General features: G+C 42.6%; 1 protein-coding gene across 3 annotated transcripts in view; it reads right to left on the reverse strand.

Annotated features, from left to right (window-relative positions):
- The window catches only part of zbtb34 (zinc finger and BTB domain containing 34), a 79,238-nt gene that overhangs the window by 7,646 nt on the left and 50,620 nt on the right, over positions 1 to 20,972 (reverse strand). Inside the window, exon 1 of one of the 3 annotated variants that reach the window (XM_060931722.1) lies at positions 724 to 781. The exons of the other annotated variants lie outside the window; for them this stretch is intronic. The gene's annotated coding sequence lies outside the window, so the exon portion shown is untranslated. Of the gene's footprint in view, positions 1 to 723; positions 782 to 20,972 lie in introns of those variants that run through there. 3 annotated transcript variants of the gene reach the window in all.

The following is a 20,972-nucleotide window of genomic DNA, read 5'->3' on the forward strand; positions in this document are numbered from 1 at the left end:
ACATGCTGATTGCTCTGTCTTGCCAAATAGACCAATCAGTTTTCTGTGTGAGTGGGCTTTATGTCTTCTCTCCCACAGAGAGCAAGCACGAGCATCGTGATTGGTCTACTTAACAAGACAGACCAATCAGTGTTCTGTGTGAGCAGGCTTTACGTCTCCTCTCCCAGACTGAGAGCCCATCATTTCAGTGCATCCAGGAGCATCATGGCAGTGTGTGTTTTTAACACCCCCCCCAAAAAAAAGCCCTTACAAAACCCACTTCACCTCAGACTACACGAAAAGCCTACCCTTGCCTAATAGGGGTAAAACTAATAAGGGTGTTGCACGCTGTACTGTTTGCAACAGTGACTTTAGCATTGCCCATGGTGAGTTAAACGACATGTTGGTGAGTTTAACAGGTGTCATTTGTTCATGTGTAGATTTATACGAGCTGGCTCACTGCCAATGCTATATGATGAGGCCAAACTCCTTGAAGACTTGCTTAAAAGCTATACAGCCTTCCAATTTCATAAAATCAATGAAACTCTGTTCCCTCTGAAATTTGGTCATTTATATGTTTATTTATGCAATATCTCAAAAACACCCCCCCCCCCCAAGGCCATTATGTGGCTGGGAAGTTATTTAATTCGAGGGGATTCCCTAGCAAATAAATGTACATGAAATCGCTCGCTTCACACAGTCAGGCAGACAGAGGAAGTCCAGTGTGCACATGCACAGGGTTACCTGCTTCTTTTCCTTCTTCTGGGTTTTACGGCAGCTGGCATCCAGTGTTGCATTATTGCCTTCTACAGGTTTACCTTGACTGTGCACTGACAGTGACAATCATTCTATCGCTAAACGAACAGCTGATCACACCAAGGTGCTCACTGACTGCCGAGATTTATTAGTTTGGTCCTGCGTTTCCTTTCCTTCGCAATATAACATCTTTTCTCGCTCTCCGTTACTGTAGTTGGCCCTTCATGTTTCATCCACACACTCGCGTTCACCATTTTCCTCTCCTGTTCCAAATTTGTATCCCCCAATGCCTTGCACGAACGCAGAAAGCCCACATTGCTGTCTGGAGAGCAGACGGCTGTATGTGCAGGAAGTCTCTCTTTATGATAAAAGAAATAGGTATGTAGTCCGAAACAGCAGGCTGAATCAGTAACAGTAAATGAGCAAAAGGGTCAAGCGAGACACAAACAAACTAAACTGGGCAGGACAAGATCAGAAACCAAAACACAGAAACAAGAGCCAATAACCAGGAAGACGATAACAGCTTGGTAATGGTGATAAACAATGCAACATATTTCACTACATGTAGGTGTGTGCAGCGTCCTTATGCGCGCACGCTGATTGTGCTTAAGCCAGGGCAGGTGCTTGTTGTTACAGGCGTACGCTGTTCAGAGCATGTAAGAGTGAAAATCCGTTGCACAGGAGTGACAACCACTTTCCTTTAATTGATCTAGTAAATCCATAGTAATAAAACGGTTATGGTCAGGACAAGTGAAAAATCTTGCTGCTTGTCCGACTGGACAAATGGATTAAAAAGTTAAATGTCGAGCCCTGCAATGGATTGCGTGTTAAAAATGAAAGGCTGGCTTCAAGTCAGAAGTGAATGTGATCCACATTTAATAGCAACCCATGCCTCTGCATTGCATTTCACTATGTGGTTCAGTTTAAGATAGAAAAACATGAAACCCAGTACCAAGTTAGTCACATGCAAAACATATTCTCCTCTGAAAAGTGAAACCTTCATTGCTCTTATGTTGTATGATCTCTTCAGTGAAAAAAAAGCAGGGTGTTACTGTTTAAAAAAAAAAAATCAAATGCTGACTTGTCAGAAGTGAACGTGATTCCTCTTTGCATTGCTTTTCACTTTAAATCTGTGTTGCCATCATTACACACTGAAACACAGTCACTGTCTAATCAAAGCACAGACATACTCAAGAGCATGGCTAGAACCAAAGAGGAGGAGGAGTCTGAAAGTAACATGTTCAGCTTGTTGTTGCTGTCCTGAGGGAAGATATCCCCCCCCCCCAAAAAAAAAAAGTATTGGTCCCCTCCCCCAAGCAGAAGTGTATTAAAATATTGTGAATAGTGCAAAAATACATAAGCAGGCCTAAATTTAAATGGAAGGGGACCTAAATAAACAAAATTAAAAAAAAATAAATTAATAAAAAGACACTTCATGTCTTAAAGTAAATCTCATCTCATTATCTCTAGCCGCTTTATCCTGTTCTACAGGGTCGCAGGCAAGCTGGAGCCTATCCCAGCTGACTACGGGCGAAAGGCGGGGTACACCCTGGACAAGTCGCCAGGTCATCACAGGGCTGACACATAGACACAGACAACCATTCACACTCACATTCACACCTACGGTCAATTTAGGCTACGTTTACACTAGACCGTATCTGTCTCGTTTTCTTCGCGGATGCACTGTCCGTTTACATTAACCCCCCTGGAAAAGCGGGGAAACGGGAATCCGCCAGCGTCCACGTATTCAATCTAGATCGTATCAGCTCCGGTGCTGTGTAAACATTCAGAATACGCGAATACGCTGTGCTGAGCTCTAGCTGGCGTCTCATTGGACAACGTCACTGTGACATCCACCTTCCTGATTCGCTGGCGTTGGTCATGTGACGCGACTGCTGAAAAACGGCGCGGACTTCCGCCTTGTATCACCTTTCATTAAAGAGTATAAAAGTATGAAAATACTGCAAATACTGATGCAAATACTGCCCACTGTGTAGTTATGATTGTCTTTAGGCTTGCCATCCTTCCACTTGCAAGTAATAAGTGATATGCGCTGGGATCACACACACAGCGGCTCAGTCCCGAATCGTGGCTTGTTCACTTCACTCGCGCGCTCTGTGAGCTGCGCAGGGCCGGAGTGCGCACCCTCCAGAGGGCACTCGCTGTTCAGGGCGGAGTGATTTGGAGCGCAGGATGCCTGCGGAGCCGAGCGTATCCGCGTATTGGTGTTGCTGTGTGCACGGCTAACGGTTTTAGTGTAAACGCGAATCATTTTAAGAACGTTAATCTGATGATCCGCTGATTCGACGTAATGTAAACGTAGCCTTAGAGTCACCAGTTAACCTAACCTGCATGTCTTTGGACTGTGGGGGAAACCGGAGCACCCGGAGGAAACCCACGCGGACACGGGGAGAACATGCAAACTCCACACAGAAAGGGCCTCACCTGCCACGGGGCTCGAACCCGGACCTTCTTGCTGTGAGGCGACAGTGCTAACCACTACACCACCGTGCCGCCCCGTCTTAAAGTAAATGATAGAGGTAATTTTTTTTTTTACTTAGTTGAGCAGTTCTTGACATATGGATTACTACAGTTGTCAAATAGGGATATTTACTGTATTTTTATAACTTACTATTAACTGTTTGATGGGCTCATGTTTTTAACACACCTCACAAAAGGGATAGTGGTTAGCACTGTCACCTCACAGCAAGAAGGTTCTGGGTTCGAGCCCAGTGGCCGACAGGGGCCTTTCTGTGTGGAGTTTGCATGTTCTCCCCGCGTCTGCATGGGTTTTCTTCAGGAGCTCCAGTTTCCCCCCACAGTCCAAAAACATGCAGTTAGGTTAAAGTAATACAGACACCTAAATACATTCACTCTTCCTTATGACTCTCAATCAAAATAATAGTTTTGATCATTTTCAGGGCGGCACGGTGGTGTAGTGGTTAGCGCTGTCGCCTCACAGCAAGAAGGTCCGGGTTCGAGCCCCGTGGCCGGCGAGGGCCTTTCTGTGTGGAGTTTGCATGTTCTCCCCGTGTCCGCGTGGGTTTCCTCCGGGTGCTCCGGTTTCCCCCACAGTCCAAAGACATGCAGGTTAGGTTAACTGGTGACTCTAAATTGACCGTAGGTGTGAATGTGAGTGTGAATGGTTGTCTGTGTCTATGTGTCAGCCCTGTGATGACCTGGCGACTTGTCCAGGGTGTACCCCGCCTTTCGCCCGTAGTCAGCTGGGCCTGTAGAACAGGATAAAGCGGCTAGAGATGATAATTTTTCACCCACAACGCGACTGCAAATAATAAGCCTCTGATAATAAAGGTGGGGGGTGGGCCCAATTGAGCAGACGGGAACTGCGGCGCCTTGTTGTGATGTAGATCGGGGAATCTCCAGAAACCGGAAGTGTGCGCACAGCGTCTGAAGCCAGGGCTTTTCAACATCATTTTCCATCACTACCAAAGGAATACAGACAAGCCCAGTCACATAACATGGCAGTTTATTTAGAAATATGGTATTAATGCAGTATTCCTTTGTGGTACTTTACAATACTGAAAAAGTTTAAGTAACACAGACACCCAAATAAATTTACTCTTCTTTATGACTCCGTGAAAATAAAGCAGTCTGGCAGACAGATGGTGCACTATTGTACACATACTCCATGACTCCTGAGCATTGAAAATGCTTGAAAACAATGACACAAACAGGCTTGAACAGTGGGTAGGTACTCTTTGGTAACTGGGAAAATATTCTATTGTAGCCTTGAGGTAATAAAATGAGTAGAGTAGATCCACACTAGCACTGTTCTGGTACACCGGCTGCAGTCTAGCGATTACTTTCCACTAAAATTGTCTACACTAAGTGACGCATCGCTATGCCACACTGCTTTTGAGAGGTTGGTATTCGGTAGGCAATTGCCAGACTGAAATAAAAATGATTTTATCTTGGCCCGAGTTATAAATTGACAGGAATTACCATTAGATGAACAATTGTCAGTAAAAGATTCCAACAGCTGGTCTCATCTCATTATCTCTAGCCACTTTATCCCGTTCTACAGGGTCACAGGCAAGCTGGAGCCTATCCCAGCTGACTACGGGCGAAAGGCGGGGTACACCCTGGACAAGTCGCCAGGTCATCACAGGGCTGACACAGACAACCATTCACACCTACGGTCAATTTAGAGTCACCAGTTAACCTAACCTGCATGTCTTTGGACTGTGGGGGAAACCGGAACACCCGGAGGAAACCCACGCGGACACGGGGAGAACATGCAAACTCCGCACAGAAAGGCCCTCGCCGGCCACGGGGCTTGAACCCAGGACCTTCTTGCTGTGAGGCGACAGCGCTAACCACTACACCACCGTGCCGCCTCCAACAGCTGGTATTGGTAATTATTAAATGTAAACAAAAACAAGTGGTCTGTTAATCATTCCTCCACCATGTCCACTTGTCAGCTTGCCGAGATCTGAGTGGCACTCACCTACCTCACTGTGACAGTCCTGGTACAACTCAAACTGGTAGGGCTCCATCCCAAGCCCTATATGCTCCCTCTCCTCCAACTAACTCTTCATCCTCATACAAAACCGCTCATGTTTTCAGCCATGTTCTGCTGGCAAGCCTTCACCGATCTACGTCATTTCCAGTTTGGGCCATTCTCGGCAGAAGGAAAGGGAATTCCAGGCATCGCTTTGTGGCGGCAGATTTAAAGGTTTTATTTTGTTAAGTTTGTCACCACACCTTGCGATTACATTGAAAATTGGTGTTAAAATCTATAAAAATGACACCGAGAAGACCTGTTTGTGTCGGCATCACTTTCACTAGCTTCTCTAAATTGTTTATAGGTGTGAATGTGAAGGAGAAAACCTCTATAATAATCCAGTAGAAGGCAACAGGAAACCATTACTGTAATTCTCCCCGATAAACTTTGATGGCTGAAACCATCAGAGCGGACCTGCCATCCAGCAGAACACTAAAGAACAACTTTTTTCAGCAGTTTGTATTAGAGTAGCTCTTTTGGGGATTGGACCATATGGGGTAGCCTTTATGCTGCATGAGAATCGATGAGCCTTCGACACCCATGACCCTGGTCACCGGTTATCCTTCCTTGGACCACTTTTGGTAGGTACTAAGCACTGTTTACCAGGATGTGCCATTTTGGAGATGATCAGACCCAGTTATCTGGCCATCACAATCTGGCCTTTACGCTTGCCCATTTTTCCTGCTTCCAACATGTCAACTGACACTTCTATTGTTGCCTTGACAGGTGCCATTGTAATGAAATAAAAATGTTCTTCACTTCATTTGTCAGTGATTTTAAAGTGATGGGTAATTTGATGCAATTTCATAGTTTTGATGTCTTCACTATTGCTGTACAACGTACTCCACACACTTCTTCTAGCTGCTCCACACAGAAAGGCCCCCATTGGCCATGAGGTCTGAACCCAGAACCTTCTTGCTGTGAGGTGATGGTGCTAACCACTGCACCACCGTGTTGCCCACAATGCACACAAACACCATACCAGTCAAAAATTGACACCATCTAATTCAGTGGGTTTTAGTTTTTATTATTTCTACATCGTAGAACAAATGCTGAAGGCATCAAACCTATGAAATAGCATATGAAACTATATACCAAGTAAAAAGAAATATAAAACAAAGCAAATTTATTTTCGATTCTTCAAAGTAGCCACCTTTTGCTTTGATGACAGCTTTGGCATCTTAATATAGATTGCTTAATATCTTAAGCAGCTTCATGAAGGGATCACATGGAGTGGTTTTCCATGGTTTTTGTTAACCAAGGTTTACCATGAAAATCGGTAACCGTTTCATCCCTAGTTCTACCAGATTTTCCTATCTCCACATAGGAGCTCTGGAGTTTCATCACCGAGACCTTTGAGCTCTTTGGTCAACTCCCTGAGTAAAGATTTTCTGTCTTGTTTATTCAGTTTGGCTGGGTGATTTGCTCTTGGAAGTTCTGAAGGAGCAATAATTTCCCCTTGCCCAGATCTGTGCCTTAACACTGTTTCATCTAGGGGGTCTACAAATTATCTTTAACCTCATAGCTGCTTTTTTTTTTTGCTGACATGTAGGGCTCTATACAAACAGATGTGTGCCTTTCCAAAATGCCGCTAACTCATTTTTCCACAGAACAACCAAGTAGAAACGTACCCCCGGGGGGGGGGGTAAAAAATACATGTACAAAAACTATTAGAAAGCATTTTGCAGATGGAATCAACTGCTTGTACATGGCAGTACTGTACAAAACGAGGAAAAACTGAATTATACAGTAAATTTAAATTGTTCTGTCAAATCTTCATTTCTCTATCCCACTGTCTGTTTCAACAGCCTCTATTACAGAGCATGCTCAAGATGGGAATCTTGCACCTTTATTCCTCCCATTCTATATAAAATTTCCAATATGGAACTGGGGGTCTGTGTGGTTCCGCCTTTAAGCTGGAACCGACGTCCATGTAAAAGCTGACACAGTGGGACAGGGGTGTGTGTGATGTTTTTCACACCAACATTCTGATACCAGCACAAACTCAAACGTCTGTCTACAACGTCTAAAGTCTACACCTCAAATCACTTCCTACTTCTCTTCACTTTCTCCTCCAACATTGCTCTAATTGCCAAATACGTTGCTTGCACGAGTCTCTTCCTTATTACCTTCATTCAGATTCTCGCTCCCCATTTGCAAGCACAGTTTTCAGGGACACTTTTGTTTTCCCCTTGGCTAAAAGATGCAAACATATATAGGAGCTTGTTACTTCCCTTAAACATGAATTATTTAACAGAAGTGATTATGTTGCATATAATGTTCAAAAGCATCCTTGCCCATGTTTGAAGAGTGCTATAAATGTGCACGACTAACAAAAGCACCTCAACACTTGTTTACCTGCTGCTGTTTTTTAAAAAACAGCCAGGATGTGCTCAGGGTATTCATATTTCCAACACATAGCTATGTCACCCTAGATGCCAGTGTGCCGTTGTGACATCTTTGGCTGCAGAACGCCAGCTTGCAGTGTAAAAGAAAAACACTGGCACGGCTCCATAGTGGCTTTAGTTGATTCAGTGTAAACAACCAAAGCCAGAATATTGAGGCATCTTTATGCCAGTATTACAAAACTGCATAAAAAGAGCTTATGCTGGCACATCAGCTAAACTCGAACTCCTCCTCTTCCAAGTGTTGTGGGTAAAACACATCAGTAGAAGACTCATCCTCATCGTGGTAATACAAATAAGCATTCATTTTCTTAAGTCTGTATTAATAAATGAGCTTGCCATACATTTTAGTTTAATTATGTTAGCAAACAGTTTTTAGCCAAGTTGAATTTGGTGCCAGTCCCCTAAAACACGACAGAGTAAGCACACCAGAACTTTAATTTTCCCAATGGGCTTGAAGAACCCCCCCCTTTTAATCAATCTGCTCACTTTTAAACATTTCTGGGGAGTTCATCAAGTGTGTCAGGGTATTGGTTTTGCTGCACTGATCAGGAAAAAGAGCTCAAACCTTAACTGAAAATCTATTAGGATTGATCGTGAGAGTCATATGTTAGTGTGTCGCACAACACGAGCAATATGCCACTGCAGGTTCGAGCTTGCTTATTTATTTAAAAAAAAGAATAATTATATTAGTGTGTCCACCAGATTTTCATACCAGATACTCAGATTATGGACTGAGGATTGTATTGGACTGAAGCTGGTTCTAGAGGACTTGAGACAGGGACTCGTTTGAAGTGACTGCTGTGTCGTTACTGTCCAGAACTGGAAATGAATCAACATTTGATGGTGCCCATTCACTGTACATGTACTGACTGATTCGGAGTCCTGGTCTCCATGTTCTCAACACTGCATGTTCAGAGGTTAAAGAATTAAAACACATTTTATGACCGAGTACCTTGCATCAACAACAGTTCTAGCTTTGTTGGTAACATTTTGTACAGGTTAAAGTTGGGCCCATGTTAGAAACAGTATCTGCGACTAATAGTCGGACATAATTGGCACGGTGTCAACCAATCAGTGAGGCATGAAATTAAATCTAGAGCCGTTTTGCAAATCCATCGTAAAAGTAGTGTCATTCTGGTCCCAAAATACACTTTAGACCGAGCTGAAACATCAAGTACATTTTGAAGGCTTTCTGCCTGGAAAATGGACCATTTTGGGTTGCATGCACATGATTTCATGTCAGATTTACAGTAACTTCCCTTGGCCCAATTTCACTTTGGTTTGCATTTCCTGCACATGGAGGCCTGGTAGTGTAATGCAGCAGGTATAACTCAATCCATAACCTGAGCATCTGCTAGGAAAATCTAGTGGACTGACACCACCCCTTTTTTTTTTTAATAAATAAACAAAACCATTACATGTGTGCCAAGCAGGAGGGTGACTTTACTAAAGTGATGATCATAACACAAGAAATGATCTGATATACTTTAGTAAATACAGTAAACGCCATGAAAAATTATATGGTGCTTGAAAAGTGTGATCAAATAAGGATGTGTTGTTTTTAACTGAGGGAAGAGTTCACATCGTTTGGCAAAAGATGATAGGTTTGAGTTAAAAAAAAAAAAAAGAGTCAACCTTTAAGCCTGATGCAATTCGAAGCAAACAAAAAGCGGCAAACAAGATTCGACAGGTAAACTTCTGCTACATTGAGCAAAATGTTACACAAGTAATGGCAGAGAAATAAAACCAAGAACTCATCAGGGTGTGCGTCATATCTGCAGATATGGCCACGTTAATATGCGATAACATTCAAGCTAAAGCTCTAGCTTGCTTAGGTACTTAAACAACCATCAAATCATCAAATAAAAGTGGCCTCAACTGACTCAAGAACTGCAGTCATGGGCAACTGCAGTCTGTAAAATAAGTTAAAATTTAAAGTCGCTCTGACCGCATATGTCTGACACATGGACAAGATTGAAAATATACACCCTCCAGTGGCAAGCTGCAGTCCCAGATGCCACATCACTGTCTTTCAATTATATCACACTACAATGCCCGTGTGTCGTTCCTGGCGTTTGTATTTGGGCCTGATGCTGGAAAGATCGTCATGGGCAACAAATTATCAAAATCAGACTGAATTCATGTAGTCTGATCACAGATTTAGGATAAGGTACCTACTCTAATTCAAACATGAAAGTTAAGCTTTATTTGATATTACTGCAGTGTGGGAAATAAGGCCGGACCGGCGGACAGTGAACGGTAATCTTCGCATTTGTCTGTCTGTATTTCAAAAGCATCAAGACTGGATGGCGGGGGGGGGGGATTTCAAATGTGTCCCCCTTTGTACTTCAAAAGCATCAAACCGATGACCCATGAACAATTGTAAAGATATGGGTCTAACCTACTCCTAATTTTCTTCCAAATATTACACTGGGCAAATATATTATGTCGTAACATGGCCTGTGAAACAGGCGAGACTTTAAAAATTCATAACTGTCACCCAAAGTCCCAGCCCCACCAAGCTTCACAGACTCATCCCTCTCCCCCAGTGGCACACTAAAGACAATAATACACTCAGCATTCACTGTTTTTATTGCACGATGCAGCTGAACTAGTGTTTTAGGGTTGACTATATATATATATATATATATATATATATATATATATATATATATATATATATATATATATATATATATATATATCTGTGAAGATACTCAGTCGTCCAGGTACATAGTAATCTGTGGTTGGTAGAAGAGAGCAACTGGACTTGCTTGAAAAGTCTTGACGTTTCGCCTCTCGTCCGAAAGGCTTCCTCAGTTCTAACGGAGTATCAAGTATTTATCCTCTCGTGGATCATCATAGAATCCGAATCAGAATGATGGCTGCATTGTAGGTGGCTGATAGATGTCAGACACCCACCTCTGACTGGTGCGGGAGTATGAGAGGACTTCCAGAAAACTGGCAGACATCTTAGCCAGAGAGGATCGTTCATTTTTGTCAACCTGGAACGACCACCACTGAACAGAGGTGGGTGTCTATGACATCTATCAGCCACCTACAATGCAGCCATCAGCATTCTGATTCGAATTCTATGATGATCCATGAGAGGATAAATACTTGATACTCCCTGTTAGACAGACAGAACTGAGGATGCCTTTCGGACGGGAGGCGAAACGGCTTCAAGACTTTTCAAGCAAGTCCAGTTGCTCTCTTCTACCAACCACAGGTTGACCATATCCGATTGATCCAGTCAGTCAATTAAGAGTTCAGTTTACATGAAACTTGGCAGTACAGTATGTGCCAAACTGCCAATTAGTGGTTATTATTATGTGCATTTTTTTTAATTCATAAAAAAAGTCATATGCTTTGCAGGATGTAGATTTATATTTGAATAGAGGTTTTATTTTCTAAGTTCTAGTCGAGTAGATTTTAGTCCGAATGCCAAATTGTGTTACCATGTCTAGTTTTAAGTCATTTTGTTACAAAGTTGCTTGGAATCTCGCACTCAATTTTAACGCTGTGTAAGAATTCTCATCTCATTATCTGTAGCCGCTTTATCCTGTTCTACAGGGTCGCAGGCAAGCTGGAGCCTATGCCAGCTGACTACGGGCGAAAGGCGGGGTACACCCTGGACAAGTCGCCAGGTCATCACAGGGCTGACACAGACACACAACCATTCACACTCACACCTACGGTCAATTTAGAGTCACCAGTTAACCTAACCTGCATGTCTTTGGACTGTGGGGGAAACCGGAGCACCCGGAGGAAACCCACGCGGACACGGGGAGAACATGCAAACTCCGCACAGAAAGGCCCTCGCCGGCCACGGGGCTCGAACCCGGACCCTCTTGCTGTGAGGTGACAGCGCTAACCACTACACCACCGTGCTGCCCTGTCTAAGAATTTTGTTAATTACTAAATTTTTTAGACTTAATATAAACATAGTATGAAAAAAAATTAGTCATCGTTGACAATGTTTCACGTGTGTTATTATAGTATCTTTATAGGAGTCCCATTAAGTTGTAAGCAATTGGAACATCCTTGGCCCCCCCATACTTTTTTCTAGACATGGAATTGACCAGTGTGTGTTCCTGTTTTCTTGGGCATAACTTCAAGCACGTTTTTCTTGAATCTTCTGACATTTTCTTGTAAATTATATTCAATTTGTAGTGTAATTAGCAACTAATATCTAGTGCAATTTGGCCTTTGACGATCACTACACCACCGTGTGGGCGTACACAGTGGTGTAGTGGTTAGCACGGTCGCCTCACAGCAAGAAGGTTCTGGGTTCGAACCCAGCAGCCGGCGAGGGCCTTTCTGTGTGGAGTTTGCATGTTCTCCCCGTGTCTGCGTGGGTTTCCTCTGTGGTCCCCCACAGTCCAAAAACATGCGGTTAGGTTAATATGGGACGGCCTTGGGCTGAGGTGCCTTTGAGCGAGGCACCTAACTCCCAACTGCTTCCTGGGCGCTGTTAGCATGGCTGCCCACTGCTCTGGGTATGTGTGTGTTCACTGCTTCAGATGGGTTAAATGCAGAGAGGAAATTTCACAAGTGTGTGATGAATAAAGTTTTGCTTTCTTTCTTTACAAAAATGTGCCTGGAAATAACTGAGAAGCCATCTCCAGGCATCTAAAGCCCTTCAGCTTCCGCGGCCCAAAGGTGGGCCTCAGACCCCTGGCCGCATTGTTCCAGGCCTTTGGCCCATCATTTGGACAGGTTGAAATTTGGACAGACAGACGTTTCGGACTTGTCTGTCCTGTGACAGTCTGCTTAAAATTTATTATTATTTCCTACACTGTTACTGGATTTTTTTTTTTATAAACAATGTTGACTTCTCTACTTGGCCCAAAATGAACTGTTAGACGATATAGCGCATTTGGCCAATTTCACAGGGACTTGGAAAAGGGTGGGGGTTTGGATACAGGACAGAACTCCAACTCTTTCCAAAGTTTTAGAAAGAATATGTACTTTTTATTCCAAGCCATCTCCAATAGCATTTGTTTGTGATTGATATAAAACCTAATCAAACACTGCCATTCAACACCCCATGTTACTCTGTGGACATTAAAATATGGAACTTACTAAAACCTGGGTCAAGCAATTAACAAGTAGAACCATGTTTAGGACTTAAGTGCTCGCTACTCTCTCCTGGGCCTGCTTTGTAACTCCCTAGTTATCATCTGCAGTACAAAACAACAATGTGGGGAACCTGTCGGCTTGTAAAGACACTTGTACCACTACATATACCCTGGCACAGTCTAAGGATTTAAGTCAAAAACATGCATTTGTGGAGAACAGGGCTCGACATTAACGCAAGTCTGACTGGACAGGACAAGTAATTGTTTGGTCTGGACAAGTCAAATCTGCATCTGCTTATCCAACAGGATAAGATGAATTATTCCCAACTTCCCCAGAAGTTCGAGGAGTCTCTTGCATAGTGGCTCCCTGACTCCTACAAATTAGATACAATACCCTGGAATCTAGAGCAAGCAAATCCAAATTGCTCTGTCTTAAGTAGACCAATCAGTTTTCTGTGTGGGCAAGCTTTGGCCCTGTTTACATTATTTTGAATCAGCGGATCATCAGATTAACGTTTTTAAAGCGATTCGCGTACACACAAATAGCAGGAAGTGAAGTCCGCGCCATTTTTCAGCAGTCGCGTCACATGACCAACGTGACATGACCAACGCCAGCAAATCAGGAAGGTGGATGTCAGACCAGCGAATCAGGAAGGTGGATGTCACAGTGACGTTGTCCAATGACGACGTCAGCTAGAGCTCAGCACTGCGTATCCTCGTTCCTCAATGTTTACACAGCACCGGATCAGATACGTACTGGGTTGAATACGTGGGCCCTGGCGGATTCAAATTGTTCCGCCTGTGGAGTCGTTTCCCGGCGTTTTAATGTGCACGGACAGTGCATCCGCAACGAAAACGATACGGATACGATCTAATGTAAACACCACCTTTATGTCTTCTTCCTCCCCCCACACACACAGAGCATCCTGATTGTTCTGTCTTGTTAAGTAGACCAATCAGTGTTCTGTGTGGGTGGGCTTTACGTCTACTCTCCCAGACTGAGAGTCCATCAGTTCAGTGTATCTAGGACAGTCATGGCAGAGCGCCCCCCCCCCAAAAAAAAAATAATAAAAATAAATAAAAATAGATAGAACTTGACACCAACTGCGGCGATGGGGATGCCTCCGCCTGGTAGACTACATGCCTTAAGTTGTGATTTGGTAATGGACATTTGACCTCACAGTAATCTTGACCTGTGACCTTTTAACCTCAAAATCTAATCAGTTCATGTTTGTCCCAAAGCGCACAAATAGTGAAAGTTTGGTGAAATTCCTTTAATTAGCCTTCGAGATATCGTGTTCACAAGGTTTCAGGACGGACGCACGCATGGACGCACGCACGCACGCGCAGACAGACGGACACCCCGAAAACATAATGCCTCCTGCACCTTAAGGTGGCGGAGGCATTTAAAAAAATAAATAAATAAAATAAACCCAAGGCCATCCTTAAAAAAAAAAAAAAAAAAAAAAAAAAAAAAAAAATCAGTTTCCTGTCCACCGGGTGAGCAAAAAAATTCAGTCGGGAGGGAGGGATTTTTTTTTTTTAAATATATGGATGGATAAGAAATCGCAATGCCGTGTTTGCTTTTTCTTTCAGTACTTTTATTACAAAAGCAGACACATTTAATAAAATATGACAGTTTAATCAACTGAAACTTGTACAAAAACTAAGTTAGCATTTTAAATGCTGACTGCAACATTTGCAAAACTTTTACAAAAGGTACTTTAAAATGTCTGACACACGGACTTTTTGTAGTTCTAAATCGACCGTTAGGCCTAGTTCGGATGAAATTACACTATTAAAATGATCACTGAATTATTTGTTTTTCTGAATCTTTACCATTTTGTTGCTCGCTAGAATACCATTTTGCGATTTCACACTTAAGCAAATGTTTGAAAACTCCAGATCTCCTTCCTTCATGGTGGCTGCCATTTTTTTGTGCCGCACGGCGCATGCGCAGAGCTGATTCAATTCTATATTCTGCGCGGAATGCAGGGCTTTCCACAAACACCGGCTATACAGCCGACTACACAATTAAGTCCAGCCGGCTACTTTAATGATTATTTTTGTAGCCTACAGGTTCTAAATATTAATTTTCGATTTTAATAAAATTAAATGTTTATCTAACGGACTGACAATGTCAAACTGAACCGCACTCATTTAAGCTGTGATTCGCGCTGTTTGTACCGATAATAACCACAAATTCCCCGCCGACTTCATTGATCAAGGGAGAGTAACTCATCCGCGGCCCCAACATGCAGTGTGTGCGTGCGCGCGCACTCAGCGGAGGCAGTAGTGTGTCTGAGGCGACATCGGAGGGAACAGAAGCAGAGATAATGCTCATTTTGTCTCCGGTAAACCAGTCTTCTCTCGTTCAATTACGTGCTGGCATCAAAAGACACTGTTGGTTGTAAATGAAACCAAACTGAGTGGTTGGAGTGTATTTTCATACACAAATGGAGAAATGTTGGCCGAGTGTTTGTGTAGCTACCACTGCAGACCGTTGTCGTTGTTAATTCATAGCATGCTCAGCTGCGTGAATGTGTCATGCACCAAAAATAAGAGATTTACAAGCCAGGAACGCCTCATGATGCAATACACAAGAAGATTTACTGCCATTTTACTTTGTATTTGAGTGAAGTGAATAAATGGTCTGTGGAAAACACATTTAATCCTGGGAACTGAGTGCACAGGAGTTTGTGTTTACTCCCCCCCCCGGCTGGCTACTTATTTGTCATGGCTGGCTAGTATGAGGCTTAGTGGAAAGCCCTGGGAATGCGCAAGTGTCAAGTTCGATTTTAGATTTACGAACCCGAAAAAAAAAGTCGAAAAACCGGCGTTTAAAAAAAAATTTTCAACCGCACAAACGGCACTCACCCAGCCGGTGGACCGGAAACAGAACATTTTTTAATAATGGCCCCACTTCACCTCAGACTACACGAAAGGGTTCCTCCTTCTTAATAGGGGTCAAATAATGGTGTTGTGCGCTGAACTGTTTGCAATAATGACTTTAGCACTGCCCATGGTGAGGTAAATGATTGTACAACCCTGATTCCAAAAAAGTTGGGACAAAGTACAAATTGTAAATAAAAACAGAATGCAATGATGTGGAAGTTTCAAAATTCCATATTTTATTCAGAATAGAACATAGATGACATATCAAATGTTTAAACTGAGAAAATGTATCATTTAAAGAGAAAAATTAGGTGATTTTAAACTTCATGACAACAACACATCTCAAAAAAGTTGGGACAAGGCCATGTTTACCACTGGGAGACATCCCCTTTTCTCTTTACAACAGTCTGTAAACGTCTGGGGACTGAGGAGACAAGTTGCTGAAGTTTAGGGATAGGAATGTTAACCCATTCTTGTCTAATGTAGGATTCTAGTTGCTCAACTGTCTTAGGTCTTTTTTGTTGCATCTTCCGTTTTATGATGCGCCAAATGTTTTCTATGGGTGAAAGATCTGGACTGCAGGCTGGCCAGTTCAGTACCCGGACCCTTCTTCTACGCAGCCATGATGCTGTAATTGATGCAGTATGTGGTTTGGCATTGTCATGTTGGAAAATGCAAGGTCTTCCCTGAAAGAGACGTCGTCTGGATGGGAGCATATGTTGCTCTAGAACCTGGATATACCTTTCAGCATTGATGGTGTCTTTCCAGATGTGCAAGCTGCCCATGCCACACGCACTAATGCAACCCCATACCATCAGAGATGCAGGCTTCTGAACTGAGCGCCGATAACAACTTGGGTCGTCCTTCTCCTCTTTAGTCCGAATGACACGGTGTCCCTGATTTCCATAAAGAACTTCAAATTTTGATTCGTCTGACCACAGAACAGTTTTCCACAGTCCATTTTAAATGAGCCTTGGCCCAGAGAAGACGTCTGCGCTTCTGGATCATGTTTAGATACGGCTTCTTCTTTGAACTATAGAGTTTTAGCTGGCAACGGCGGATGGCACAGGGAATTGTGTTCACAGATAATGTTCTCTGGAAATATTCCTGAGCCCATTTTGTGATTTCCAATACAGAAGCATGCCTGTATGTGATGCAGTGCCGTCTAAGGGCCCGAAGATCACGGGCACCCAGTATGGTTTTCCGGCCTTGACCCTTACGCACAGAGATTCTTCCAGATTCTCTGAATCTTTTGATGATATTATGCACTGTAGATGATATGTTCAAACTCTTTGCAGTTTTACACTGTTGAACTCTCTTCTGATATTGTTCCACTATTTGTCGGTGCAGAATTAGGGGGATTGGTGATCCTCTTCCCATCTTTACTTCTGAGAGCCACTGCCACTCCAAGATGCTCTTTTTATACCCAGTCATGTTAATGACCTATTGCCAATTGACCTAATGAGTTGCAATTTGGTCCTCCAGCTGTTCCTTTTTTGTACCTTTAACTTTTCCAGCCTCTTATTGCCCCTGTCCCAACTTTGAGATGTGTTGCTGTCACGAAATTTCAAATGAGCCAATATTTGGCATGAAATTTCAAAATGTCTCACTTTCGACATTTGATATGTTGTCTATGTTCTATTGTGAATACAATATCAGTTTTTGAGATTTGTAAATTATTGCATTCTGTTTTTATTTACAATTTGTACTTTGTCCCAACTTTTTTGGAATCGGGGTTGTAAGAGACATGTGACTAACAGTGTCATTTGTTCATGTGCAGATTATTTATACGAACTGGCTCACTGCTAAGGCTACATAAGGTCAAACTCATTGAAGACTTGCTTAAAAAGCTGCAACAGAAAAAAAAAAAAAAAAAAAGGCGTTCTATGTCAAATCTCCAAATGCTCCCACTTGACCATCTCAGATTTGGCTGAAAAAATTCTAGGAGGTTCACACACTTCCCAATAGAGATCTTGCAGTCACGTGACCGGAAAGTTAACAGCCGCTATCTTGTCGGTAAAAAACACAGCTGAATACTGCTGCACTCGTGTACAGAATGGATCAATTTCAACCGACGGACTACACGGCTCATTTTTCTAATGAACAGATAACTAGATATATGTCTAAAATAAACGACCTACAGATTAGTGACCCTTATGGCTTACCGGACGGAGTTTTCACGACCGTGTCAGTGGATATTGAACTGCCAGAGGTGGAATACCCAGACGTGTATAATTACCTCATTAAACTTTCCCTCACTGTTCAGTGGTGAAGCACTGCATGCTTATAAATCTCTGGACAGTTATCTTTACAGAAATTCAGGATTTGTCAGCGACTCAGATGTGGCATCTTGTAAACAAGAAAATAATCCTCATTGGACGGGTAAGTCACTTAAGTATAGCACTGACCAGCCGATTATAGAATAGAATAAGGTAATTCCAGCTGTAATTCCAAATCGTCCGTCTTGTTTACCATGGATCTGGCGTTGGAGAGGTAGAGGCTTAGCAGTGGAGATTTGAGTGGCTGTTTTCTGAGCTTAGTCAACAGGCCGGCTCTGCCTGCAGCCTCGCTTTTGCTTCCTCTCCCGATGCCACCTCCTTCGCTTTGCTTCTGATAACAATCCACGGAGACCCCGCTGGTCTCGCTATCTCGTCCGGAATGTTGTGCATGCGATGGAAATCGCTACAAACCGTCATTTTCTGCTGGAAACCAATGTCCAGTAAGTCCATACGGTTGTAGTGGATATTGAAGTCCGGTACAGATGAACAACACGCAAAAATACACACAAAAAACAAACGTGCACAGGTAGGGAGAGCTTGTAGCCGCAGCCATTGTAGTAGAATTGTATATAGTAGGGTTTTCCAGAAGAAAAGGTAGAAGCAGAAGCAGAACCAGAAATAGAAGGCGGAAATATGGCATGTGTCACAATCTGGATCGGCTGTGACGTCACATGCAAGTGCTCCATAGGAAAAGTCCCAAATTTTAGCTCCCAACTAAGTTTTGTCAGAAAAAAAAAAAAATATATACATTTTTGCAACTAACCTCGGAGCCGTTTTGAGCAGTTTTTTGGGGAGCCACTGAGATTGCTGCATCTATAAAGTATTTAAGCTAGGCCCTTCAAATTTTCAAGGGTCAAAATCTGGCACCAGTACTTGTAGAATATGGACTTTTACATGTGTGCTTTTGGTTTATCATAGAATTCAGGGGGCTTGAATTTGCTCAGAAATTCTACACTACGCTCTGTGGCAGCATATTTGAAGGACTGTGGAAAGTGCAATTTCAAAGACAGAGCCTTGATATTGCACATACACCTTCCCATATATACTGTGTACTTTGCATTCTAAAACTGACCATCTGTGATGAACGGTTTGGAAGATATTAAAAGTTTAAAAATGGAAAAAAAATTAATTTGGTGACGTTTTTGGCACGTTATAGAAAAAAAAAATGACAGCATCCATCAACATAATATTAACTGTTTTAGAAAGATTAGATGTGTTTTTAATAGTGCTGTCAAGTGATTAAAATATTTAATCGCGATTAATGTCGCGACTGTCATAGTTAACTCGCGATTAATCGCAATTTAATCACACATTTGTGTCACATGAAAAACCATTGTAATTCTCTTATCAGCATAAAAAAGTGAATGGGCTTGCTCACTGTTCGAACTACGGGGGTACTCGGGGGATCCGAGATCCCCTGAAACAGACATGAGATCCCGTGAAAACATGATTTGGGAAATGTTGGGGGGGGGGGGGGGGGGGGGGGGGTGTCTCTAAAATATTGGCAAAATGATGTTTATTGACATAGCAATCGTGTGTAATGGGAAGCATTTGCATATCCGAAGTGAGCGCGCGATGGAGATCCGCGCTCTGAGACAAGTGCAAGCACCCCCCCCCCCCCCCCCAAGGGAAAAAAGGGACCCCCGAAAATATCGGCATAGTTCGAACACTGGTTGTACCAATGTTTTTTTTTTTTTTTAAATTGCAGAGCATAACACGTCTTGTCACAGCCACTGCAAAGTCGGGCTGGAGCCACCGATGGGAAAACGAAACCTAAGCCGAGCACCGTGGCTCTTCGGGGGAGGGCAGAGGACTCTGGCTGTGCGGGGTGTGGCATTACAGTCTAGCTGCTATCGTTTTTCTAAGCAAAGTCTCTGTTCCAAGTTCCTGGCAGTTTCAAAAGCTTATGAAAAACCTACATCATGTCACAGAGCGTTAATCTCACGATAAAAAAAAATTATCACCGTTAAAATTGAGTCAACACGTTAATAACACGACATTTTTGACAGCACTAGTTTTTAACATATCCAAAATTTGTGATGGTGTTCTGCCTTATTTTTGCAAAGTGATTTTTTTTTTTTTTTAAATGTCGTGTTCACATACATGCACAGCATTCATGGCCTATGAAAGCATTTTCAAATGCTCACAAAATGCCCTGAATTTATGACACACAGCTTAAACTCAACAAAATGCTTCATTTGGTTCATGGTAAACTAGACCTGAAGGATAACCTATATGCAACCTTTAGATACTGAAATATTGGAGCTGCAATTTGGGTGAAAACTGAAACTTGTTTTCATGACATTTCTGTTGTACCATAATTTAAAAAGAAAAAGCAACCTGTATGCTTCAGTTAGTATTTATCCATGATAAAAAAAAAATAAAAATAAAAAAAAAAGTCTCTCACAGTCCAGTAGAATTGATTATTTATGACACTTATTGAATTTATTAAATTTATTATAAAGCTGGTAACTTTGGGACAACTCTCCAAATTTATCTGGATCAGTAAAGAAAGTGTGAAGTCCATGGCTGACAAGCTGGAAAGCAGATTTGCAAAGGCAGTCACAGTGCCAGGTACTAGAGATGATCACTGTTTCAAGCCAGTCAATGCAACAACACTTGAGGTCAGCAGTGTGTCTGGAATCCCTGGATTTTTAGTCAACTATGAGGTAGAACATGTAGACGAAAAGGTTTCACAGGGCTTCCAGATCAGTGACATGATACCTGGCCAATATATAACCTGTGTTTACAACCATCACTGGTGGGCTGGAAGCATCAGAGAGGCATCTGAAGCCCAGCAAGATGTGATACAATTCATACATCCACACGGCCGAGCAAAATGTTTCTTCTGGCCCAGGAGAGAAGATTTGTGCTGGGTACCTGTGCAACACAATTTCTAAAATAGATGTTCTGAGCACTACAACTGGACGTGTATATACACTTAAAGAATGTGACAAAGCATCTGAAAGTTTCATGAAAGAGTTCAAATAATTTACAAGGGTTGTCCCAAAGTTACCAGCTTTATAATAAATGTCAAATAATAAATCAT

This window comes from Neoarius graeffei, chromosome 10 (genome assembly GCF_027579695.1).
Source record: "Neoarius graeffei isolate fNeoGra1 chromosome 10, fNeoGra1.pri, whole genome shotgun sequence".
In the NCBI taxonomy this organism is placed as follows: domain Eukaryota; kingdom Metazoa; phylum Chordata; class Actinopteri; order Siluriformes; family Ariidae; genus Neoarius; species Neoarius graeffei.